Below are 27,458 nucleotides of genomic sequence, written 5' to 3'. Positions count from 1 at the left end.
CTTCGGAGCTGATCTGGAGAATCCCCCCCAGCTGGTAATGAAGCAGAGATGGTAATGCACATTTAAGAGTAATGAAATGCAGTGATATTTCAGGCCTGACAGACCTATTTCTGGCAGCCTTAGAATTAAAGTGTGAGGCTTTGTACCGCAGCTGCTACTAGGAGCCTTCAGAGTTTTTCTAAAGATGTGAATAAAGCTTCCAGGGTTTCAGCTCAGATCACTGTGGCTATTTATCCTGCTGCTGCTTTCATTGTACCTTTTTATTTGAAATTTTAGAGCTTTTAGATGAAGGAAACGCAGCAGCAAGTGCAAAGCATACAAAATATCCTGGTGGGGGAGAATGTCCCGGTTTTTCTCTCCGATTGTCCGTGACAGCTCTGGGAAGAAGGGCTGCTCACGGGAGTGCTGCCTCTGTCTCCCCTTTGAGTGGGCTCCTCCTGGATTCTGCCTTGCTGCAGGAGGAAGTGGGGCCTTCTGAGAGAGTTCTGGGGAGAGTCCATGCCACCCAAATGGATGGGGCTTGGCGTGAGCTGGCCTTCCCTCAACCCCTCATTCCCGTGAGCTGGGCGTGTGGCGCCCTGGATTAGGGAATGTGGCAGAAAGTCCATTCACTCGGCCAGCAGTGAGAGCGCATGCTCCAGAACTCCAGCTAGGAAAGCCGGCCTGCTGAGCCCCACCTCTGCTCTCTGCTCCGTCCGTGGCTTCTGGAAGGTTGGAACCATTCATGAGGAGAGGCCACGTGGGGCTGTGACATGAAGCATGGGCTTCTGCTGTTAGCCTGGCTGGGGCCCGAAACCTGGCCCTGTTTGCCAACTATGGGGCCCAGGGCGAGCCTTTTATTCTTTCGGGACCTCAGTTTCCCTACCTGTAAAATGGGGGTAATAATGCCTCTGTTGTTTAGGTCTGTGTGATATTCATAAAGTACCTACAGGCATGAAGTCCTAACGTCTATGATGGCTACTGAAGTTGCCCCAGGACTCTGAGTAGCTAGGCTTCCTCCCTGGCACTGCCACTCATGTGCCAAGGCCCTTCTCACTCTGGGACAGTGGAAAGGGGGTTTTGGAGTCAGACAGAACCAAGTTCCAACCCAGGTTCCTTCGTTTTCTGGTTTGTGAGTTTGGGCAGGTTCCTTAACCTCTCCAAATCCCAGTTTCCTCATCTTTAATAAATACTTGCCTTAAATCATTGCAATGGGGATTAATGAGACAATATTTATAAAGGCACCTTCACGGTTCAAGACACACAATAGGGTGTTGATATACAATGGCGCCCTTCCCTTCTGTTTCTGTTAAAAAAAGAGGGGAAGTTTGGGCTGATTCCATGGCCCGCTGTTTAAAGGCGCTGGATTCCACACGGCCAACTGTGCAGTTTGAATCCTGGCCTCAGTTGCTTGAAAAACACTCTGCATACACGTGCAGGTGTGTCCCAAATCTTAATAGAATGTAGAAGTGGAAGAGAAGGGACCGTGGCATGACTATGTCCCATTGGGAACTACTTGTCCTCCCTCCCTCTCTCTCTGTTTCTCTCTTTCTGTCTCTTTGTCTGGAGAATTCACTCACCCTCTGGCAAAATTTTAAAAATTAAAAGAGAAAGAGAGTTTTTTTTTTTTTTGAAAGGTTTTTGCTATAGGGCACATGTGCTTGCCAGACAGACAGAGAGAGACAGAGAGACAGAAAGTGAGAAATCACCCCCCACGGGGGATGGCCATGCCGCAATCCCTTCTGCATTCTCCTCTCGAGATCTTGGGCATGCACACACATGCGCCTGGCATGAGTTTTAAGCCACCGGGTCCAGGACTTGAGCCGCAGTCGACTACATGGGAGTCCAGTGACATAGCTGTTACGCTAACTGCTGGTCCCAAGAGAAAGAGAGGTTTTGTGAGGGCCAGATGCTGCAGTGGTAAATTGTAACACTTTTGAGGCAATCCCACCTGGGGAGGTCCCTGATTCCAGTCCAGAGACTCCCTAAGCACACTGGGCATGGGCTTGCTCATGATCCAGGGCTTGCTCATGATCCAGGCCAGAGTGTATCACAGCACTGGGACCCTGTGGGGAATACTATCTCTCTCTCTCATGAAGGAAAGCAGAACAAAACAAAAATCATGGGGGACATTTTGGATCCAGCCACGGTTTACAGGACGTGCAAGGAGAAGACATGTGTGGGAAATGATGGCAGGGGGATTCCATCAGCAAAATGCAGAATTTGGGAACTGCTGTAAGACACTTGGGCCAGAATCATCAATGAGTAAATGAGAGAGAGAGAGAACCAAGAGATATGTAAGGACCTTGCTTGGATTCTAATTAAAACAAACTGGGAAAAATAAAAGACGATCAGGGGAATTTTGATATTTACTGGATATTTGAGAACATTAAATAGTTACTATTAATTCTTAGGTATGATAATAGTATCCTAGTTATGTTACAAAAGACTTTTTCTCTTTTATGACAGATACTGAAGAAACCACAGATGAAACGATGTGATCATTGAAAATTGCTCTAACATAATTTAGTGGAGTGTAGGGGAGGTTGTAGATGAAGAAAACCGGCTGCGTGTAGGTAACAGTAAAGCTAGGTGATGGTCTATGGGTTCGTTACACTACTTTGTACGTTTAACTATTTCCGGCAGTGGTCCTTTCTAGCCTGGAAGTGTCTCTCCCATCCACCTCCTCGGTGTCCTCCCAGGTCCTCTCTCCTTGAATGCCTCCTCATCACTTCCTGGGCTATTGCAACAGCATCTTAAAGTCTTCTAGCCTTTGGTCTCACTCCCTTCCAGTCTTCCCCTTCTGCTGCCAAAGTTATCTCCTAAAACACAAACCACATCATGTCACTTTCCTGTTTAAAATCCTTTAGAAGCTTCCTATGGCCAATAATCTATCAGCATGTCAACTCCTTATTATGCAATTCAAGTCCTTACAGTTTAAACTCAGCTGGGACCAGCAGTTGGCATAATGGCTATGTCGCTGGACTCCCATGTAGTCGACCACTGTTCGAGTCCTAGACCTGGTGGCTTAAACTCACACCAGGCGTGTGTGCGTGCCCAAGATCCCGAGAAGAGAATGGAAGACAAGGGATTGCGGCATGGCCATTCCCCCCCAGGGGGTGATTTCTCGCTTTCTGACTCTCTCTCTGTCTTTCTGGTGAGCACACGTGCCCTATAGCAAAAACCTCTCCTATATCTATATCTATATCTATATCTAGATATATCTAGATATAGATAAATAAAATAAATAAATAAACTCAGCCTTCCTGTCCAATCCCTAGCCCAGCTGAGCTCCACCCCCCATCCCTTCCTAAAGCCTGGTTTGGTCAGACTAGCTAGGCATGCTCATTCCTCTGTGACTCCTCTTACATAATTCTCTGTCTGGCAGGTCTGTCTTCCTCCCTGGTCCTGAGCTTCATCTATTGAAGACTAAAATATTTTTCAAAGCTCAGTTCAAATGTCTTTCTTCCTTGATGGTTTCTGGAAGGCTTTATCAAATATCTCTGCTTCTCTGCCTTCTGGCATATGGTAGGTTCTTTCTTCCTGGCTCTCTCTGCTATTAGATGGGGCCATGTGACCAATTTTACCCAATGGGCTGTGAGTGAAAGTCATACATTGCACTGTTGGGCCAAGAATTCAAGAATTCAATTGCTAATCCAAAACCCTTCTGAGCTCTCTTTTCCTCTGGCTCAGCGATGGGCGCCATCCAGATAACAGCTGTTTCATTGAGCTGGGTTCTTAAGTGAGCGTGATGCTATGGAGGAGAACCTCCTGTCCACCGGTGAGGGCTGTGCAGTGTGGGATAAATGATCTGAGGAGTGGTTGGGTTTTTTTTAGCATGACCTAGTCTATCCTGACCAGGACGTCTGTGAGTTGGAATCAGCAGTGCTGACCTCTGGGCCTCTGCATTGTAGTCATGTACGTGTAGCATGTTTAGATGACACCCCCTCAAGGTCAGGACTTCTGTTACCGCCTTTATACTCTGGTCCGCAGCAGCTGACATGGTGTCCTGCAGAGTGGCGGTGTGAGTGGAACACACAGCAGTCCACAGCTGTGGCTGGGTCAGGTAGGCATATGCACAGGGACTGAGATGTGCCATCCTTGTGGTGGTCCCCCGAAATCATCAGTCATGGTGATCACGATGGTTTGGAGACAGCCAGGACCTGGCTTATTCTTCTCAATGGGTGGCATGCCCAGCCCTGGGGAATGAAGCATGACTGTTCTAAGCCAATAATGAGAATCCCTTTCCCTTGTGGTTATAATTAGTTTAGACATAAGCACACAAACTAGTTCTGGACAATGAGTTGTAAGGGAAACTCTGGACCCCTCCCTGACAGAGAGAGGAGAAATGAGTTAGTCTGTTTAGGTTGGATTTCCCTGATATCAGAGCCTGAGAGGATTTGAATGCTAACAGCTGATGTGGGAGGAGATTCCAGGGAGCAGGGAAAAGGAAGTAGGGGAAGGGAGTGGGAAGAATGAAAGAGAAGAAAAGCCAAGAAAGGGCGTACTTTTGAGCTTGTTACACTTCCCAGGGACATCAGAATTGTGAGTCCCTACCAATGGCAGGTGGCTGGGCATTTATCTCCCAGCTTTCATTGGTTGCCAGTTGCCCTTCGTTTTCCTGGACTTGCATGTTCACTGGGGACTTCCTAGTGACAAAAATCCAATGGGCACTTCTCTGCTCAGTTTTGTCTTTGCTGTGACTGTCCTCTGCTTGCTCTTCTGAACTCTCTTTTCTCCTGATTGCTCTGACATTTCCCTCCGGTGCTTGTCCAGCCTCTGGACGTTCTCCTTCGTTTCCCTCCCAGGCTCTTTCTCCTTGCTCCGTTCTTCAGGTGACCTCCTGCATTCTACTCTGGTCTTCCTCCCTTCTGCCCACTCTCGCCGGGCAAAGCATTGTGTGAAATGATTTCAGCTGGACTCCCATGTAGCTGACTGTGGTTCAGCTCCCAAATCTGTATCTGCCGTTCTCTCTCCTGAGCTCTGCAGGCATGTGTCTATCATCCAGCCATCAAATCTACTGAACAGTTTGAATATGCCAGGAGTTGGGACAAAGCAGTAGATAAGAACCCACCTTCAACAAGCCAATGTAAAAGAGAAAAAGTTCCCAAATAAGGAAATCAGGGCCAGCCAGGTGGCATGGTGATTAAGGTGGCTGGATCCCACATGGCCAACTGTGTGGTTTGAGTCTCAGGCCTGGCAGCTTGAGAAATGCACTGGGTGTCTGGCATGCATGCCCCAAATCCAGAGAGGAGAATGGAGGAGAATTGACTGCAGTTGCGGAATGGACATCCCTCCTGGGGGGGAGGGTGTGTGTGCTTTCGCATTTTCTCTCTCTTTCTTTCTCTATCTCTTCAGTAAATACCACAAGTGCCCCATAGCAATTTATTTATTTATTTATTTTGAGAGATTTTTGCTGTAATGCACTTGCCAGAGAGACAGAGATAAAAGTGAGAAATCACCCCTTCGAGGGATGGCCATGCTGCAATCCCTTTTCCATTCTCCTCTTGGGATTTTGGGCATGTGTGCACATGTGCCCAGTGTGAGTTTCAAGCTGTTGCTGGTTCGGAACTTAAACTGTGGCCAACCACATAGGAGTCCAGCACCTTAACCATTACACTGCTTGCTGGCTCCACCCCATAGCAATTAAAAAACATAACAAAACAAAACATTTATTTCTATATTTATCAGGACCAGCATATGGCATAATGGTTATGTCGCTGGACTCTCACATAGTGTACCGTGATTCAAGTCTCAGACCTGGTGGCTTAAAACTCACACCTGGCCCATGTGCACGCGTGCGCAAGATACCGAGAAGAGAATGGAGGAGAAGGCATTGCGGCGTGGCCATCCCCCCCTGGAGGGTGACTTCTTGTTTTCTGTCTACCTCTGTCTCTCCAGTGAGCGCACATACCCTAGAACAAAAATCTCTCTCTAATAAGTAAGTAAGTAAATAAATAATTCACCTATTTATTTGTTGTGATTTTCAAGCCACTGGGTCTAGGTCTCAAACCAGTCAGTCATGTGGAAATCCAGCACCTGAGCCACCGCACCACCTGCTGGCCCACCCTATAGCAAATCCTAAGAAAATTAAAAAAAAAATAAAGAAACCATATATTTTGGGTCTAGTAGGTGTCATTTCATTGGCAGAATATAACTATTTGGGCCTTTTGAGCCACTCTCTGTCCACTCAGGCCCGCTCCTACCTCTTAGGAGTGTACTTTTGCTTTTACTGATAAACTATGTTTTCCCTTTTGCTTTTGGCATGTTTTGTCCAATTCTTTGTCTGAAACACCAAGAACCTGGATATCGTCACTGAAGCCACCCCGCATCGTATTCTGTGGTGATCCAGACCAGGAGCCTGCCTCTTTAGGTTACTCCAGTCCCACAGCAGAGACTCACCTGCCCCGTTGGAAAACTTGAAGAACCTGCAGAACTAGAGGAAGAACAGCTCATCGCTCTCAGGACTCTAAGGATCCTGGTGTCTCCTAGTTCAGCTGAAGACGTGCAGCCAAGAAAATGATCCTGGGGACCAAAATGGACATGGCAAGCTGAGGACACTCAGGCCACTCTCCCGGAGCTTCACCCATTTCCCAGGGACGCCTCAGGAGACATGGGAAATAACCATGCGATCCCGCCTAGACTCTTGCATTGGCTGCATCCTTAACTACTGGAGAAATTTTGACCTCGATAACTTAAAAAAAAAATGCTTAGTATTCTTTTGTAATACGGTTTGACTTCAATATAAATTTGCAGACCAAGAATGATGGCCCCTAAATGGGGTCATTAATTGTAATACTATCTTATGGTTAGATTCATTATGTAAAAGGCAAGTCCACAGTCCCATATATCCAGGCCTTTATGGCTCTTTACAAAGACCCTTCCCTTCAGGAAAGTTAGACAAATCCCTTCACTATGGCCTCAACCAAATGCGAATATAATAGATGATCCCTTGTTACAAACCCAGATGGAGTCCCTAAGAGAACATACTCCCCATCCATACTGCTTCTCCTCTGCCTTCTGCCCCAAGCACAGCTATGTCCACCCTGAAGGTGACAGGGGATAGATAACTGACCCTTCAGTCTATCACATACTTGAAGTGGGACCCTCTACCCCCTCAGGGAAATAGCTGGACAAGAGAGCCCAATCAGAGTCCAAGTCCCCTTCGCCATTGCTGATAATCAACAACGCAGAAAAAAATTGGGCGAATATTCTGAGGACCTTGAGAAATTTACTGAAAGATTTCAGACACTGACCCTAGCTTTTGACTTCTTGGGAAGAGATGTGCAGTTCATTCTCGCTCCCTGCTGTACCCACATTGAGAAAGAACAAATTTTAGACCAGCATGCAAAGAAGCAGATGCTGCATTTGCTAGGATACCCCAGGGAAATTTTCCAGGGGCAGAGACTGTCTCTACAACTGACCCTGAATGGGATTATAACACCCCAGTGGGAAAGAACAAGAAGGCTAGGTCCCTAGAGGCTCTCTTGGCAGGAATGATACATGGGATAGAAAACCCTATAAATTATGACACACTTAGAATAATCATACAGGATAAAGATGAAAACCTAGCTGCCTTCTATGACAGAAGCTGTAAAATTGCAAATGACCATACAACAGGGGGTATCAACCCCTTTGGATTCCCACTGAATCCTACTGCGAGTCATCCAACACCCATGACAGCCCTCCCAATGACACACCTCAGGACTATCTCAACTGCCTGCTCCTGTCCCCACTCTCCCGCCTAGATCAGATAAGGCGAGAGTTTCATGATCCCCAATAGGTAAGGCATGCCCAAAGTGCTGAGAGGATGAAGAAATGGAGGAGAAGGGATTGTGGTGTGATCATACCTTACTGGGGGTGCTTTCTCCCTCTCCCTCTCTCTCTGTCCCTCTCTGGTGAGCACATGCATCCTCTGGCTTATAAAAATAGAACAAAACAAAGTACGTTGTTGAAATGGTTGTCAATTGTGGGCAGCTGGGGCTCACTCTGGATGGGAGTGAGCTCAAGTCAGAGGTGGGTAGAGGGTATGCGGAATGCCTGAAATTTCCTGCTGCAGCTCCATCACCTACATGATAAAGTCTAACTCCTTATGGTGGTCCTGGTCCTGTTATCCAAGCCGGAAATATGGGAGTCATTCTCAATGCTTCCCTAGCCACTCTCTCTCCTTTGTTTGTCTCTGAAGCCACCACCTTAGTCCAGGAGGTCATTTCTTGAGGAACGTGGTGATGACCTCCTTATCTTTCATTAAGTGTCGGTGACATAAAACGAATGATATGTATGAGAGGTTCAAGGTTCTGTGAAGTCCATAGAGTCCCTAACCTTGCACCAGGGACTCAGGGAAAGGCTCCAGGAAGATGCAACATCTGCACTAAGTCCCAGGATTGAGCAAAAATGAGCCAAACAAAGAAGTGCAATGGAAGCATTTCGGTCACAGGGAAAACCATGCGTGAAAGCTCGAGAAGGACATGGTAAATTTTATTTTTTTCAAGCTTTTACTATAAGGCTCCTGTGCTCATCAGAGAGAGAGAGAGAAAGAAAGTGAGAAATAACCCCCTAGGAGGACAGCCATGCTATAATCCTTTCTCCTCCGTTTCCCTTTTGGGCCTTTGGGGATTCATGCACATGTGCCTGGCATGATTTTCAAGCTTCTGGGTTGGGGCTCAAACTGCACCATCAACCATGTGGGATCCAGCTGCCTTAACTTCCATGCACCTATTGGCCTGAGCATAGCAAATTTAAGATACTGAAAAAAGGTCAGGTTATCTGAAGTGTGAGGGAGAGAGAGAAGAGAGAAAGATTGGAGATAGACAGTGGTCAGATCATACGGGATCCTGTAAGCCTTGTTAATAAGTATTGAGTTTATTGTGCAGGGAATGAGAAGCCTGAGGATTTAAAAAAGGAGAGCTACAGGACTGAATCTGAGTATTAGTAAGATCAACTTGGCTAAATAAAGTGTGAAAAAAAAAAAGAATAGATCACACTAATGTTTGACTATCAGCTCCTTGAGTGCCTCTCCAGTATTTCCTACTTCCTACCATAGTACATGGCTTTCCTGAAGAGGATTTTATATTCTTGGCAATGTAATTTGGATGGGATGGACGCTTATCCTCAACTATCCCTAAGTTAATTAGCACAGTGGCCACAGTGACTAATTCAGGGATGGGCACTTGACTCATCTCAATCCAATTAGAGAATCTGAGTCTTGGAACTTGGATAGCAGCTACTGGTATGAGGGGGTGAGGTCTGAATTGTGGTAGCCACTTTATGGCTGTACCAGGGAACGTGGAGCTGTTGGAAGGCCCCTGGATGAAACGTGATGATAAAGTCACCATTACAGGCAGAGTGAGAGAGAGAAAGCTGAGTCCTTGATGACATTGTGTTAACTCTTGGATCAAGATATGCTTAAAGTCTTTTCTTCCTCTGGACTTTACAGTATTTGTACCACTAAATTTGCTGTATTGTTAAAGCCAGTTGAGTTAGATTTTTGTTTATTCCAACCTAAAGAATCCTAACTGATACAGAAACGAATCCCATGAGTAGGATATTTCAAGAGACAAATCCTAAAAAATGCAATTGGTTCAACTAAAGACGTAAGTCAAAGAGCAGCCAGAACCCTTGTATTCTGGGTTGAAAATGGGCAATTTAGTATTGGTAGTTATACAGTTTCCTTTTGTACCTTGAATGCAGGTTATGTGCCTACTGAGGCCATGGCAGTGCATTACTTGGCAGAAAAATTTGCAGTGTTGGATTGAATTGACTCCTTCTCGTTTCCATTAGTAAGGCAGTATAAAAAGGTAAAATTATGTTCAAACTAGCCACCCAAAACCAAAAGGAAGAAAGATTAGCTTTAATAAGAGAAGTTGGGCCAGCCCGTGACCTGGTGGTCAAGGGAGCTGGATACTACATGGCTGACCACATGGTTTGCATGCCAGACCTGGGAACTCAAGCTTGGAGAACATGTTGGATAGGTGTGCATTTGTGCTAAATTCCGAGGAGGGGGAAATGGAGAAGGGACTGTGGTGTGATTATATCCTACGGGGTGCTTTCTCTCTTTCTCTGGTCAGCACACATGCCCTCTGGCAAATAAAGACAAACAATAATGAAGAGGAGCCTTTTCTGGTCATGATAAAACATGGCTGAGATTCTGGATACTGGCAAGAATGGGAAACCCCAGAAACTTTCCCCCAGGGTATGTTGATATGAGCAGAAGCTGCAATGGAGGGTCATATTGCTTGAGATTAGACTGGGATAAGGCTGAAGCCTGTTCCCTTAGCTCCTTCCCATGCACCTCTGTTTTTCACTCTTTCAAGACAAAGGAGACCATGTAGCTGTGATACAGTCCACAGGCACAGACCTCCTCCGGGGTACCTCTCGGCCTGTTATTTCGAATTGTTCTGAGGTGTGGTGGGAAGAAAGCTATAGTTCAAGATTAAATTTAAGGCTAGGTATTTGGGAAGATCACTAAGGCTTATTGCTTAGAGAAATAAATACCCAGACCAGACTTCAGACTCAAAGACTAGTTTCAGCAGAATCTCTGGTTTTATATACTAGCTCATGGAATCATCCAGAAACAAATAGACTAGAAGCCCACTAAGGCAGTTATGGAGCCAAAGAAGCTCTAAGCCCAGGTGGCAATGGTTAGAGACTTTTCAACGGTTAATATTAACACAATTCTCAGGTCCCAAAACATAAGAAATCAGTCTTTATAGGGATGAAACATAAATGCCATGGTTCTCACAATTTTGTGAGATTCTAGGGCTTCATCCCCTCAAAATTCTATTCCTTATCTGAGATTAAGCTCAGGGATCTGCACTGTTAACAATTATTCATGTGATTCAAATGCAGGTGGCACTTTGAGAAACACTACATTTAGGGATATTACTAATTTTTTTTTTGAGAGGTTTTCGCTATAGGGCGCGTGTGCTTGCCAGACAGACAGAAAGAGACAGAGAGACAGAAAGCGAGAAATAACCCCCCAGGGGGGATGGCCATACTGCAATCCCTTCTCCTCCATTCTCCTCTCGGAATCTTGGGCACGCACGCACATGTGCCCTGCGTGAGTTTTAAGCCACCGGGTCCGGGACGTGAACCACAGTCGACCACGTGGGAGTCCAGCGACATAGCCATTACGCTAACTGCTGGTCCCAATTTCTTTTTTCAAGAGGCTTTTGCTATAGGGTGCGTGTGCTTGCCAGAAAGACAGAAAGAGACAGAGAGACTGAAAGTGAAAAATCACCCCCCAGGGGGAATGGCCATCCTGCAATCCTTTCTCCTCCGTTCTCCTCTCAGGATCTTGGGCATGCACGCAAACGTGCCCGAAATGAGTTTAAACCACCAGGTATGGGACTCGAACCATGGTCAACTACATGGGAGTCCAGCGACGTGGCCATTATGCCATCTGCTGGTCCCTGGGATGTTATTCAATTTCTTAAGGCAAGCAGCAAGATTTATTTGTCCTCACAGGATCTGTGTTATCTAGGATGCAGAATGAGGAGCTCAGCAGAGCCTCGTCTCTTAGACCTGAAAAGCTTGCGCTTCTAGAACCAAGGGCGTGTTGGGAGCTATCTGCAAACTGGTGCCAGAGGCTGACCTGCCCCAAGTCCTTGCTCCTCTGCTCCTTGATTCTGTTTGGCCCTGTTTGCACCTACTTGGACTGCTTTGTCCAGACACTGAGCTGGCAGTGAAGACACCAGGGATCCTCTGTCAGTGCGCCTTGTACAGGGAGAGTGTTCCGGACATGTCTGTGGGAGGTGAGGAATGTGCCAAACATCGGGGTGCATGTTTACTAGGCTTTTCCATGTTTATTTGCTTCCCACCACACCTCAGGACAGGGAGTATCTGAGAGTTCTAGTCAAACAGTTACACTGTTCTGGCACCTAGAGTGACTCATGTGTCTCAGCTCCACACACCCTCTATTGAAGGCCTTGGGAATGTCAAGGTCAGGATATTTAAAGTCACTTCTTGAGAGTGCTCTGGACACCATCAGCTCAGGAGAGAAGTGTCCAAAGGACAGCTGTCAGTGTCAGTGCCCACTTGTTTTTGTTTTGTTTTGTTTTGTTTTTAAAGAGATTTTTGCTACAGGGCACATGCACCTGCCAGAGAGACAGAAAGCGAGAAATCACTCCCCAGAGCAGATGGCTATGCCACAATCTCTTCTCCTCCATTCTTCTCTCAGGATTTTGTACACGCACACATGCTTGGTGTGAGCTTAAGTTCCTGGATCCAGGACTCGAACTGTAGATGACTATGTGGGAGTCCAGAGACATAACCATTATGCCATCTGCTGGTCCTGCTCACTGTTTTTGATAAGTCTAGCAACACACACTAGTTATGGGTATGGCATTATCATTGTTTAGTTTAGGCTGGCAGTGGCCAAGCGACTATGGATTTCTCTTCATTCTCCTAAACATTTAATTCAGCCCCCATTCTTTACCAAACACCAGGGAGAATAAAAAGATATGTAGGCACAGCTCTGACCTGAATGAACTCACAGGTAAGAAGGCCGCATAGTGACCCTGAAGAGAGACTCAGGCACAATAATAATACTTATAGGTGCAGTATTATAAGCTCACCAAGGATGGGCAGACAACTCGCAATGGTGGAGATGAGAGTGGACTACTGCGATGGCTTCTGAGAGTGGGGTCTTTAGTTGAATGCATACAGTTAAGTAGAAGTTATTCATGCCAATTTCTGTTTCTGGCCAAGATGGGATAACAATAACTTTTAAATTACCCAAAGTAACGAAAAAGGTGTATGAAATGTATAAAGCAATGGTTTTGGATATTGGACAGCACAGGACAGTGATCCCTGAAGAGGAAAACAAGTGAGGTGAACTATACAATTGCTCCAGCCTTGAGAGCGTTTCCAGGCTGCAGAGCAAGAGGAGGAACCAGGGAGAGTTTAGTAGTCTTTCTGAGTTGAGGAGATGGAGCAGGGAGGCCAAGACGGCTAGGGTTTACAGAGCAGTGTATAGGGAGAGAGGGTTGGAGAAAGGAAGAGGAGGAGGAAGTGGAAGAAGAGGAGAGAGACATCTCTAGAAATCTGCATAGGGTCCCCTTGAGTATTCAGCTGCATACTGATCAAAGAGAGTGTATGAAGAAAATTCTTCAGTCTAGGGAAACAAACCACCCAAAAGGAACAGAGGAAATAATCCCCTGAGCTCATACAAGGCAAGAAATAGTTTATGTTCCCATCAGCTAGAATAGAAAACCTTATAAATCATAAGACATCAAATATTATAGCATAATCAGAGGGTATTAACTCAGTAATGGGGTAAAATTGACTCTTGGCTAATGCATATTCTGCTCCTAACTAACAAAGCTTAAGAGCAAGCCTCGAAGGGATCACACTGTTTCCATAGATCTTAACTATTTCTCAAAGCTCAAGAATATTTATAGGAATACAAAAATAGCCAGCACCCAACAAGGTAAAATTTGCAACGTCTATTATCCAATCAAAACTATCAGACATGCAAATAACCAGGAAAATATGACTCATTACAAGGAAAATAAATCAATGAGTAGAAACAGACTCAGAACTAACATAGTTAAAGGAAAGATGTTAGAAAAAGAACATTAGTAGGTGAAGATATTAAAACAGTTGATTATAATTTAAAGAAAGTAAAGGAAAAACTAGGCATGCTAAATAAAGGCATGGAAGATTCAAAAGAAACATCTAGAAATAAAAATTATAATGTGAAATAAAAAATAAACTGGGTGGGACCAGCAGTTAGTGTAATGGCTGTGTCGCTGGACTCCCATGTAGTCCACTGCAGTTCGAGTCCTGAACCCGGTGGCTTAAACTCATGCTGGGCGCGTGTGCGTGTGTGCCCAGGATCCCAAGAGGAGAATGGAGGAGAAGGGATTGCGGCATGGCCATCCCCCCGGGGGGTGATTTCTCACTTTCTATCTCTCTGTCTCTCTCTGTCTTTCTGGTGAGTGCGCGCACCCTATAGAAAAAAACTCTCAAAAACAACAACTACAACAAAAAACTGAGTGAAGGACCAGCAGATGGTGTAATGCTGAACTCCCATGTAGTTGCCTACGGTTCTAGTCCTGGACCTGGTAGCTCAAAACTCATGCCGGGCATATGTATGTATGTCTAAAATCCTGAGAGGAGAATAGAAGAGAAGGGATTGTGGTGTGGCCATTCTCCCTGGGAGGTGTCTCGCTTTCTTTCTCTCTGGAGAGTGCACATGCCTTATAGCAAAAATCTCTCTAAAAGCAAAATAAATAAACAAAACAAACAAACAAACAAAACTAGGTGAGATTAACAGTGGTTTTGTTACTGAAGAAGAAAAAAAAAGGTAGTGACCTTGAAGACATAGTCATAAAGATTATCCAAAATGAAACATAAAAGAGAAAAATTAAAGAAGGGAAAAAATGAAGGAAAAAAAACAAAACAAAACAAAACAAAACAAAACAACAGCATTGGGCATTTGTGAGAATATTTCAAGTGGCCTAATATTTGTGTGACTGGAGTCCAAATTTGATAAAAACTGTAAACCTACAAATCTAAGAAGTTCAATGTAGCCCCAGCACAAGAAAGTGAAGAACTACACCAAGAAGCTGTACCAAGACATACAGTAATCAAATTGCTTAAAAGCAGTACTGAGGGGCCAGCAAGTGGCATGGTGGTTAAGGTGCTGGACTCCCACATGGTTGACCGCTGTTTGAACCCCAGACTCAGTGACTTGAAAATTAAGCCAGGTGCGTGTGCATGTGTACCCAAAATGCCAAGAGGAGAATGGTGGAGAAGGGATTGTGGCAAGGTCATGCCCCTTGGGAGGTGATTTCTCACTTTCCCTCTCTCCCTATCTCTTACTGCTTTTCTCTAGAGAGTTCATGTCCACTATGGCAAAAACAAAAACAAAACAAAAACAAAAAAATACACAGTACTGAATAGAATATGTTACAAGTAGCTGAAGGAAACAAAAAACACAGAGTATGTGCAAAGAAACAGTTTAAAAATGATCACAGATTTCTTTTTGAAAATAATGAAAGCCAGAAGACAATGGAACATACTCTTTTGAAAGTACTTAAAGAAAAAAAATGTTATCCAAGAATTCTACACCCAACAAAAATAACATTCGAAACTGAAGGTGAGGTTGCATACAGGTTAACATGCTGGATCCCTCATAGCCAACTCCACGGTTTGAGTCCTAGAAGCAGAGGCTTGATAAACAAGCCAGGTGTGTGTGTATGTGTGTGTGTGTGTGTGTGTGTGTATGTGTGCTCAAGATCCTGAGAGGAGAAAAGAAAAGAAGGGATTGCATTATGGCCATCTCCCCTGGGGGGGGGATGATGTCTCACTTTCCCTTTCTCTCTTTCTAGCAAGCACATATGACCTATGGCAAAAAAAAATTTTAAAAAGGTAAACGCTTTTTTTTTTTGAGAGGTTTTCGCTATAGGGTGCGTGCGCTCGCCAGACAGACAGAGAGACAGAGAGACAGAAAGCAAGAAATCACCCCCCCAGGGGGGAAGGTCACACCACAATCCCTTCTCCTCCATTCTCCTCTCGGGATCTTGGGCATGCACGCACACGCGCCAGGCATGAGTTCTAAGCCACCGGGTCCGGGACGTGAACCACAGTCGACTACGTGAGAGTCCAGCGACATAGCCATTATGCTAACTGCTGGTTCCCAACACTTTTTCAGACATGTAAAATGTGAAGGAATTCATCACCAGCATACTTGCACTATAAATGTTGACAAAGCTCCTGCAAGTAGAAGGAAAATGATCTTACACAGAAGTCTGGATCTATACAAAGAAATTCTGAGTAGTGGAAATGGAATGTTCCACACAATAAATAAAGAATGATAGAATTAGAATAGTTTGCAGCCCTTAACGAATGAATGGATCAACCATTAACAGCCAACAATCACTGATATATAACAAAAAGACAGGCAACCAGATATTCGTCTTTAAATATTTCTTTACTTACTTATAAGTTTGCCACAGAGTGTGTATGCTCACCAGAGAAAGATAGATTGACAGAGAGAGAAGGAAAGCAAGAAAGCACTCCCTGAGGGGATGGCCATACCACACAATCCCTTCTCCGCCACTGCCACTCTCCTTTTGGGAATTTGGGCAGACACGCACATGTGGCCAGAGTGGTTTTCAAGTTACTGAGTCTGGAACTCAAACCACTCAGTTGGCCACCTGGGATCCATGCCTTCCCACTAAACCGCTGGCTGGCCCAACAACCGGATATTATATATTCTAGTAGAGGTAGACTCCACCATTCTATGTGATGTAATATTGTCAACAAACAACAGGAGCCAGGTGGTGGCACAATGGAAATACAGCTGAATCCGCATGGGAGAGAGGCATCTGGAGACCGCTCTGAACATGCTGGATGTATGTGTGCTATGATCCAAGCGGGGTGAGACTGGGAGTAGACCTGACCTGAAGACCCTGTTGGGGGTGACCCCTGTCAGAGGAAATAAATAAATAACCTTTAAAAAAAGAACAAAAAGAGATATTAATAATAATCCATTCTGCCTTAAATCAGACCACTAAATTGAACTACCAAGTTACACACTGTACAAACAACAGAGAAACAAATTAAATGATGCTACTGCGTTTTAATTTTTAAAAATCTAGAGTTGAGAAAATTCGTAGGATAAAGAACCTGATATTTGTGTATATTTTTAAAAATGCAAGGAGAGAAAGAGGGAAACTGAGATTTATTTGGAGGGGGGCTACAACTACAAGAGGCTTTGGGGGCACATTGCAATCAACTCTCTATACATTTATACAGATGTACACATTTGTAGATCTTTAGATTCTGATTTCACACATACTTGAAAACAAGACACTCAAGGAACTGTGAACGCTAACACGTATTTAATAATGTTAAAGAACTATTGGAGGGACCAGCAGTTAGTGGAATGGCTATGTCGCTGGACTCTCACGTAGTCCACCACAGTTTGTGTCCCGGACCCGGTGGCTTAAACTCACGCCAGGTGCGTGTGCGTGGGTGCCCAAGATCCCGAGAGGAGAATGGAGGAGAAGGGATTGCGGCGTGACCATCCCCCCAGGGGTGATTTCTCGCTTTCTGTCTCTCTGTCTCTCTCTGTCTTTCTGGCAAGCACATGCACCCTCTAGCAAAAAACTCTCCAGAAAAAGAAAAAAAAAAGAGAGAGGGAAAAAAGAACTATTGGAGAAGAAGCATGGCTGAGAGGGGACGCAGGTCATCCTGGAGTGGAGACAGCTTGGCAAAGGCATGCGCTGTTAGTGAGAGGGACGACAGTGTGGCAGGTAGAGGGAAATGGAGTCCTGCCCCATAAACATCCTCCTACTGTCTCCTCTAGGATGGGGCTGGCCGCGGAGCTCTGGTTTCTGAGAAAGGAAAATGCAGAATACTGACAAGGAGGCTATTTCTGTCCACCTCTTCTGGCCTCTCTGGGTGTAGAGGCCACCGATGGGTTGGAGGCTCGTCTTGTTGAGGCTTTTCAAACCCACACTCAGAAACTGGGGAAAAGGACCTGGGGTTTGGGTGAGAAAGGGGCTTTGAGTACTTTAAAGTCATCCCACCCTCTTAGCTCTGCTCTGGGATTAGAAGAAAAGAAAAGAGAAGGGTTTAGCATGCAGAAGGGCAAAGAAAAAAGGAAGAGGAGACAGAGAAGAAAAGAGGGAGAGAAGAGGACAAAGAGAGCCTGAAGTTAGATCCCAGGTGTGTTCAGTTGCTTCAAATGACCAACGCCCCGGGGCCCTGGGCAGTAGGTAGAATGCTGCCCTTCTCCCCTCCCTCCCTGCAGCCCAGTGCTAGAGGCCAAGAGGGTGTCGGCAGGGTAAAAGGGATGTTAGGGCCACAGGGATTAAGGAGCTTGCTGAGGATCAACAGGACAAGTTGAGGGTGTGACCCTTGGTTTGCCCATGATCACCCAAGGTTGACCACGTATGCCTAGTGCCTTTGTCCTGGGCTCTCCTGCTGTGCTGAGATGCCCAGCGAGAAATAATAACAGTCATCTTGTTAGTCAGCCTTGTTGAGTACTCGCCATGCAGACCTGCTTCTAAGTGGTTCACAGATGAATGCATTTAATCTTCTCCACAATCATTTGAAGAAGGTACTGCTATTAAGCCTATCTAACAGATGAGATACCTGAACCCGGAGAGGTTAAGACATTTGTTTAAGGTCACACAGCTATAAGTGGCCCAGCTGTAACTGAACCTAGAAGTCTTGTTCAGATCACTTGCTCTTCATGACCAGCCAGGAGGGTAGTAGTAACCTGGGTCAAGACCAGTGACCTCAGCCCACTCCCCCAGACAGAGGTCATAAAGGCTCTTCCTGTCCCCTCCAGAGTGACCGGGACCCAGGCTAGAACTGCGGGTTCCCAGCACGCTGGGAGAGACCCTGGAACTGCACTGGAAAAGCTGCTCTGTGTATAAAGGCTGTCAGGGCCCCAAGACTGGGGAAGAGTTTGCCAAAAACAACAGCATGCCTGTCCTACATGGTTCCCAGGCCATACCACCTGGAAGCCAGGTTGGCTGGTCCACGGGTCTTATCTGCTCTCTAAGGAGTGAACTCAGAGGTATGTGTCCTCCAACCTAAGGATGCTGGGAAGGGATGGGGAAGGTGCCGTCCAGAGCAGTGCTTCGGGGTGGAGGTGAAGGAGTTCGGGGAGGCCTGGATGTGAATCCCAGCCTGGCTCCTGGTGGGCAGCTGGGTCCCCTCCCCAGGTTCTGGCAGAACACCCTTGAACAATTTAGCCTGAAATAGCATAAGAACTTCTTTCCTATTTTTTCCAGGCTTTTGGATGAAATTATATTTTACAAATGACTCATTATTATATTTATAGCTTCTCTCCAAATGATTCAAATTGTGGTTTGTCGCCTCCCTGTCTCTCAGCTCCCCCCAGCTCGACAGGAAGAAGTGCTGTTTACTGTACGGCCAGGTGTGGCTGCTGAGAGTGGCTCTGCCTCTCCCTATAATTACGTCTGCCGAGGCCCTGACAGGCACCCAGCGCATTTAGTCATGTGCAGCCTTTGTTCCAGCGTGTTGTTGGGAGACAGTATCCAGCATTAACTGGGCTTGGAATCTGCTCCTGCAGGAAGTGCATGTGTGTGGTGGGGGGTGGAGGGAGAGGGGGTAGCATGAGGGGGAGGCCCGTTCTGGGAGGCTGTGACAGAGGGTGCCTTTGTGAGGGGAAGGCTGGAGAAGCCAAAGCCGGCGCTGCAGTTTCTCAAAGCACCCTGTGAGGAGACTGGGGGTGGGCAGGGGGCTGGCTGAGGCCCTCAGAGGGGCATTGCCCTTCCCCATCCCAGCCTCCACTGAGGAACTGAGAGGGCCGCTGATGGCAGAGGGAGGTGACGGCAGAGGGAGGTGATGGTAGCACGTTTCAGGCTGTGCTAGTATCTGGTTATTGGCAACTCTTGGTTCCTTGTGAGGAACCACCCTGGTTCTTTCAAGAATAGGGAGTTCTTGAATTCCTTTTCCTTCCAGGGAGCTCCTAGCCAGAGCGCCTGCTCACCTCCCCAGTCTCCTCCCCAGCTCCTGGAAAGGTGAGGGAAGGTTGGCCCAGAGCAGCCTGTTCTTGACAGGCTACCTTTGAGAGGAAGGGCTGAGCCCTGGCCTGGATGGGGCCTCTTGCCCAGTAATAGTTCATTCCACCAGGTGACCCTGGGATCAATGTCCCCTTGGTCTGCCTTGCCCAGGTGCTAAGAAAAGTTGAAATCCTACAAAGTGCAGAGAACATTTTGGAACTCCCATTCTCAGAGGCTCACAGCAACTCTCTCTGCCCACTGGTATCTTTGAACCGGGACCGTGATGCTCTGCGATGCCCCTGGCTAGCTGTGATGGAGGGCTGGGTGGCTACAGCAAGGACGAACCACCTGGAAGGCTCCAAACACAGAAGGGAAACAGGCCATCCATGGCTAGTGACTTCACAGGGAACCTCTCCATCCCCCTTCCTTGGCTTGTAGTGAAAAATGAGCTCGTTTATGTTACAGATTCTGCAGCCAAGGTGCCTACGAGGCTTGGCTAGAGAAGATCAGAGCCTGAAGTTGTACGTGGCCCAAGCCTTGGGCTCTGGTTGTGTCCCCAGATTCTCCACCCAGGTTCCTTCGAGTCTGCTTCCATTTCCACTTCTTGGCACTGCCTGTGTGAGTGGGAAAGGAACTCAGGAGGAGGTGATGTGGGAATGGGTGTGGACAACATAACGTAATTATTGGTGAAATCAGCACGAAGTCTTGACCAGATGACTTCCATCTGGGCTGAGCTGGGTCCCTGTGAGGTGCATGGGCTGGTCCTTACTGTGGCCTGGCCAGAGACTTGGAGACCTGGGACCACTCTCCAGGTTGTTCCACAGAGGCAGGGGGAGGTGGTTGATTAGTCTGTCCTCAAAGGGGAGGGGAAGACTGAGAGAACCAGAGAGAGTCATGGTGAGATGGGTGGCCAACAGGAGAAAGGGTGTGGACTTACTGGGGGCCATGGTGACCTGAACTCTTGTCTTTAGGCTTGAGGAAAAGGCAGACCGTCATTGGAGAGAATGCTGCCCTTATATCCCGTGGGACCAGAGCCAGGGCAACAAAGCCAGCTGGTGGTCAGACTGAGGGGCAGCCAACATTGCCAGCTGAAGCCACCTTTGGACCACCTAAGTTTATGAGATTTGTGATCCTGTAGCCACCCTATTTGTACTGGCACCTTTCGCTGATTTTTTTTTTTTTAAATGCACTCTAGAGCATGTGTGAGAGAAAGAAAGAGAGAGAGAAGCACCAGCTATAGAGTCTGGTCTTCCTGCAGTCCTCAAGTCTCTTGGATCTTGGTCATTTTGGGGTGTGCCTAGCATGTTTCCAGCTGACTGGGTTGGGAATCTGAACCATGGCTGCCATGTGGAATTTGATGTCTCTTGAGTTGCACATTACCTCTGCATTCTGGATCTGGCCCTCACTAATCTTTGATAGTCACTACATGAAAGCGCTTTGAACATTATGAGAAGGTACGATTCTGAACATGTGAACATGGGATACCACTCTTCTCTGTCTCCTCTCTGACTCCCTCCCCTAACTATGATCCTGCTTGAAACCCCACTCCTGTGTCATTGAGGCAATGGCATGGGCCACCTGTGGACAAAGCTGGATAAAGATGAATCATGGAGGAACCAGCAGGTAGCATAGTGGTTAAGGCTCTGGACTCCCACGTGGCTGACTGTGGTTCAAGTCTTGGACCTAGTGGCTTGAAACTCACACTGGGCACATGTGTATGTGTGTGTGTGTGTGTGCACATAAAACCCCAAGAGGAGAATGGAGGAGAAGGAATTACAGTGTGGCCATCTCCCTTGGGGGTTATTTCTCACTTTCTCTCTGTTTCTCTCTGTTTCTCCAGTGAGCACATGAATCTTATAGCAAAAATCTCTCTCAAAAACAAACAAAGAAAGAAAGAAAGAAAGAAAGAAAGAAAGAAAGAAAGAAAGAAAGAAATGAAACATGGAAAAAAATAAGTGTCTTGGTGCCAGCAGATGGCACCATGGTTACATTGCTGGATGCCCACGTAGTTGACCACAGTTCGAGTCTCAGATTTGGTGACTTAAAAATCATGCCAAGTGCATGTGTGTGCGTGCCCAAGATCCCAAGAGAAGAATGAAGGATAAGAGATTTCGGCATGGCCATCCTCCTTGATTTCTTGCTTTCTGTCTCTCTATCTCTCTCTGTCCCTCCAGTAAGTGCACATTCTCTATAGCAAAAATCTCTTAAAAAAGAAAAAGAAATAGAAAAGAAGTGTTTTGACCAGGGGAGGTTTTTTTGTAGAGACCAGACTGTGAAGGACTTTTCTTCACCCATATTTTTTTAAAGTCCTTTTTTTATTATCTTATTGTATTTTATTTTTAAGAATTACTTACTTAATCTTATTTGTTCATTTATTTATTTTAATTTGACCAGAGAGAGAGAAAGTTAGAAAGCAAACTGCCAGGTCCAGGACTTGAACCGTTGTTGGCAATGTGGGAGTGTCTAGCACCTTAACCACTACGTCACCTGCTGGTCCCTTCACCCATCTTTGATGAGGATGATGATTTAGGGATGTCAGCCCAAGATCAAACAATTACTATTATTTTAAAGAATTATTTACTTATATTTTATTATTGATTAATTAATTAATGTTAAATTTGCTATAGGGCATGTGTGCTCACCTGAGAGAGATAGATAGAGAGAGAGAAAGCAAAAAAGCAAGCCACCAGGTCTAGGACTTGCACCACAGTTGGCCATGTGGGAGTCCACGAGAGGTATAACCACCAGGAGAGGTATTGGCCCACCAAACTCTAGTTTTTAGGTTGTATTTACTGAGCTCTTCACTGGCAACCTCCTTATTTCCAGGTAGCAACTTCTTTCTTATATTGGAGGTGTTTTTAGTTTAACGAAGCAAAAGTGGAGATGATGAAACCAGCTTGCACACACTTCCAAAGGTGTGTTCACATCTATTATCTCTCTGGCTATTAGCTTCTCCATTTTCTTTATAAAGATATTGCGCTAGAGAGATGAAATAACTTGCCCAAGGCTGCACAGCTAGCTAATGACCGAACCAAGTTTGGAACCAAGGTCTCAAGGATCCTATTTTTGTGATCCTGTTCCAGTTGCCACTAGAAAAGGGAGCTTATGTCTGTAGCAGTGTCAGCAGGTGAGCAGAAATACGACTGAGCACCACCAAGTCTGACGGCAGGCGAGGGTGCTCTCTGGAGCGCAGGATCTCTGTGCACAGGTGCTCACAGGTGTGCTGTGATTCAAGTTGCTGAGGGAAAGGTTCCCAGTGTGGAGTTAACTACAAGCCCCTCCTTGGGGTTGGAGTGAGTGTTGGTGACATCTTTTCTCTTCGTTGTGGTAAAGCATGCATAACGTGAATTTCACCATCTTGACCATTTTTATGTGTACAATTCAGTGACATTACATGCGTTCACATTGTGCAGCCATCACTACCACCCACCTTTTCCATCTTTCCCAACTGAAACTCCACCCCCATAAACAACAGCTTGTCCCCCCACCCCAGTCCCTGTCAACCACCATTCCGTCTCCCACTTTGACTACTCTAAGGTGCCTCATGGAAAGTGAATCATACAATATTTGTTCTTTTGTGTCGCTCAGGCTGACTGATTTTTAATTGATCACCATTTTCATCTACAACAGGAATGTTGGTTAGCAAGACTCCACGCTCATAGAAGAGTGAAAAAAGACAAAGACAAGAAAAGAAAAAAAAAATAACAGGAGCAATTCGGGGTGGATTTTTTTTTTTTTTTACTGTCAGGGGTACCAGATGTAAGGGGGCGGTAGTGGGGGGTGGTTAGGAAGAAAGTGTTACATAGACAACAAAATGCTGTGCTTTATCCTTCCAGAGGGGAGCCAGCCTCTATCCTGGAGGGAGCTTGCTTTACGAACCCAGATGGGAGGCGCTCTGCTGAGAACAATGAGACCCTCTGGGCGTGCTGAAGGCAAGACAAATTGTTCTGCAGGGAAAGCCACAGGAACTTGGGAGTTTGGAAGAAGGGTCTGGAGTAGCAAGAGACCTGAGAAGATGGTAGAAGCTGGGTCTTAGGGAACAGTCAGAAGCTGTCTGGGGTGGGCAGATGATGGTTTAGGGCCGTAATGGCTATTAGTGGCTTCTTGTGTGCTTCCTGTGATTCCACCCCCTGCCCCGCACCCCGACCTTGAGGAACAGTCTGCGGCTCTGTGAGCTGGAGTGTTGCTGGGGCGCAGCAATGGAGCAGGGCCCGGGGTGATGAGTAGCTGCTGGGATCAGGACAGCAGTTGCAAGAGGTGGGGTGCAGAAGCAGGCCAAGGGAGCGAAGCTGGAAATCCCAGCCAGAGGTCCACAGAAGAGGCATCGACCCTATGAGAATCTTGGGCACACAGATGGTGGGGACAAAATCTGAGAGAAACTGTAAGGTTGAAGGGACACCATGGTGGGCCCCGTGAAGTTGGCTGAACAGGGCTCGATTCTTAGGCTTGTGTATTATCTGGCAGGGAGTACAGTTAGGCACCTGGAGGAGGAATGGCTGGATCTTCTCGGGGACCTTCCTACAAAGTCTGGACAGTACACACCTGGGTGGTTTAAGAAGCCCCTTCAGCTGGGCTCACTGCCTCCAAGATTTCCATGTTTCTTGAGACGGAAGTGGAGGTAGCATCAAAGGCACACTCAGAATGTCTTGAACTTTCAGAGCATTTTCTTTAAATCATCGGAAAGCAGAGATAGGAGGCTGTGACTGTCTGATGGAAACATTTGCTTTTTGGACCTTCCAGACATAGCAATATCCCAGTGAGAGGATCCAGGCGGCTCTGACCCAGAGACCCCAGAGGAGCCTGCCTTGGAAAGTGGGCCAGGCTTGTGTTACCGGGAATGCTTGGTGATTCCCTAGCCAGGGCCAGGGTTGAGTGTGGGCTGGGGATGGAGCCCTGCCTGGAATCACTGATGCACCCTGAGTTCCCTGGAGCAGCCTGCGTGGTGGTGGAGACCGTGTTGAGGCCGGCCGAGGACATTTCCCTCTGGTCCTTTCCACCTTGGCTCAGAGAACCAAGGCTTTGGGCTTTCTGGATCCCATTTTTGTCCCAGCCTAGTGTCTCTTTATTAGCTGCATCTTGGGGCAGAGGACCTGGCTTGGCTCACACTCCAGGAGGTTTGCCAAAAGCAAAGCATTTAGTTACCACTGCAAGCTCATTACCTGGGGGGGAAGGATGCCTGTGGGGGCTGGGGCTGACCCAAGGATGTGCTGTTTAGAAGTACCAGAAGTTCCCTGCCGACTGAGAGGGAGGAATGTCCCTGCAGAGTCAGAGAGAGCCTGCGCTGGGGCCTGGGCCAGCTTTCCCTCTCATGGGCCCCTCTGCTCTGGGGGAGTTGCATGTTCCATATACTCAGGCAGCTTGGGAAAGACCAGAGGCCCTTTCAGGGAGAGGAGGAAGAGGGAAACAGGCCTGAAAACACCAGTTCTGAGCTTTGACTGCGGACTCAGGCCTGGAACACAAATGCATTACAGGAATGTGGAACCCCCTGAAAGGTTGTTTAGAGGGGAACAGAGACCTAGTGCTAGGAGGACCTTCAGGACTGTGACCAGTTAGTGCGGCCCTCATTTGACTGGAAGGCTAATTTGAAACAGAATGGAGTTTGGCAGGGCCTGGGATTCCTTTTTTCTTCTGAGGCCCTATTTCCTGAAAGAGACATTGTCCCTGATGAGCTGATTCCACTAATTCACCATTGTGCCCCTTTGGCGTATTAAAAAAATAAACCACGGAGGTCTAGATTTGGCTACTTGTGCAGAAAGCCGAGTCAGTGGCTTCCAGGGTGTTTTCCGTCTGGGCTGTGCTTTCTGCTTGTCAGTTAAAATGTCCGTTCACCGCGGGCGTGCTGCCAGGGCTCCCTCTGCACATTCTCAGGCCGTGCTCGCGAAGGGCTGAGAGAAGTCAGAAATAGGAGGACTCAGAAAAATGCTGAGAATAGGGCAGGGGCTGGTGAGGCCCAGGAGGCCGAAAGACCTGGGCTAAGGGGAGACCTTTGAGATTCCCTCAGCGAGGAGGCCTGATTGAAGTGGAAGAGACCAAGGCCTCAGGTAGGGCCAAGGGGCGCAGGGCCCCTGAGCTGAACAGCTTTACGAAGAAGGCCCCTGGACTCTCCAGGAGAGGTTCTGAGATGAGCAGGTCCCTGCCCAAGGAACCCGGGAAAGAGGAGCCTGAATGGGGGGCAACCAGGCATATCAGAAAAAGAACAGGGAAAGGGGGACAGCGGGTGGCACGGAGCGAAGAGGGGCCTGGACTAAATTAGAGTGTGGTGGCCACATCTTTTTTGGGAGGGCCCAGGAGGCTGCCAACTTTGATGTCATTTTCTGGACGCTCCATTAGGTTGCTTCTTGCACCCACCACCAGAGAGGGGGAGCCTGCTGGCAAAAGCAGCTCTTGGCAACACACAGGAGATGTAAGCAGCTGGGGCTGAGGACAAGCCACCTGGCCTGGGAGGGGACAGACTTACAGGGGTGCAGAAAAGTCTTTTTATTTTATTTTTTAAAATTTTACTCATCATTGTTATTTATTTTAATTTAAGCAGAGAGAGACACAGAAAGAAAGAGGGAAAGTGAGAAAGCAAGCTGCCAGGATCAGGACTCGAACCATGGTCAGTCACGTGGGAGTCCAGCACCCCAACCACGACACCATCTGCCAGTCCCAAGCCTTTTTATTTTTTTAAATTTTATTTATTTATTTAAAAAATTCATTTACTTAATTTTATTTATTATAGTTTAAAATTTCCTACAGGGCACATGTGCTCATCAGAGGGAGAGAGAGAGAGAGAGAGAGAGAGACGCTGTGAGAGAGCAAGCTGCCAGGTTCAGGACTTGAACTGCAGTCAGCCATGTGGGAGTCCAGGGCTTAACCACCACGCAAGCTACGGGCCCTATTTATTTGTTTCGAGAGAGAGATCCTTGATATGGCCTCGTCACACCACAGGAGGACATGCACCCCTGGCATGTTCAGGTCAACCAGGATCTGAATCTGGTCTTCCTATGTGGTTCCAAGATCTTGTACTGGTCTCACTGTGGTTGGGCCAGGAAAGTCTTTGACAGTCTCCTGTCCTGGGAGGCAGAGTAGTCAGCAGAATGTCAGGGCCTGGGGAGGGGCCATGTCTGTCTCACTGACATGAGCCCCCTACCCCTCAGGTCAGCGCCAGGCACAGAGGGTGCTCTCTAAATAACTTAAGGGATGACACTGGGATCTGTCTGAATGCACAGTGTTGTCCTCTTGCATGGCTATATTCACTTACATTTTCCTTTTAAAGAATTTTAAAAAGATCTGAGAATATTTGCCTAATTTGAGCTCCCACCCCAACGGCCTTCTCACTGTAGGTGTGACAGAGGGCACTAAGATTCTGTTTTTGAACCGGTCACAATATACAGACCATCCATGGGACAGGGGCTGGAGGGACAGGATGCCCCTCACAGACCCAGCCACCCTTGTGGGAAGTGGACGGGCTGCCAGGGGAGGTCCCCCGAGATGACGCATTAGCAGTTGAGTTAATTGCATCCTATTTTCCTCCACGGACAGCAGCACCTTTGCATGACGCCTCATCCCCAGCATGACCAATGGAAGAACACAAAATGGAATTTAAACATTATCTCTGGCCAGTTTAACCCTGGGAACTGGCTACTCTAAGGAGCCCTGAGTTTCCTTCCCTGGGCAATTTCCAACCCTTTGTGGCTTAGCTTTGGAAAGGAGTGCAGCCCTCCTCCCAAGAGGAGGCCCGACTTCTACAGGGCTTGGTCTGGGGAGTGACTGCTAATCCTTTCCCTGAGAGTAGTTTCTGGATGGACTCTCATTCTTCCCTCGACAGGGGGATGGCGACATGCCCTTTCCAAGTCTTGCCCACTCGGGTGGCCCAAGAGAATCTACGCATGCCCCTTTCCTTCCGACGCTATCGGGGCTACCTCCGCGTGGGCGCTGGCTCCCTCTAACGCTGGAAAGATCTATGCTGGCTCCTGGGGCCTCCCAATCACACGCTTCCCCCCCCCC

General features: G+C 47.1%; 1 long non-coding RNA gene across 1 annotated transcript in view; it reads right to left on the bottom strand.

The window, feature by feature from the left end:
• Positions 1-2,498: 2,498 nt before the first annotated feature.
• LOC102491352 (uncharacterized) overlaps positions 2,499-27,458 on the bottom strand; it is a 51,412-nt gene continuing 26,452 nt past the window's right edge. Inside the window, exons 2-3 of the long non-coding RNA XR_337809.2 lie at positions 6,382-6,504; positions 2,499-2,801 (exon numbers count right to left, since the gene is read on the bottom strand). This is a non-coding gene — a long non-coding RNA (uncharacterized LOC102491352). The remainder of the gene's footprint in view (positions 2,802-6,381; positions 6,505-27,458) is intronic.

Source organism: Tupaia chinensis, unplaced genomic scaffold (assembly GCF_000334495.1).
Source record: "Tupaia chinensis unplaced genomic scaffold, TupChi_1.0 Scaffold150006_1, whole genome shotgun sequence".
Classification (NCBI taxonomy): domain Eukaryota; kingdom Metazoa; phylum Chordata; class Mammalia; order Scandentia; family Tupaiidae; genus Tupaia; species Tupaia belangeri.
The sequence above is the reverse complement of the archived record's forward strand: the minus strand, read 5'-3'. Positions and strand labels throughout refer to the sequence as shown.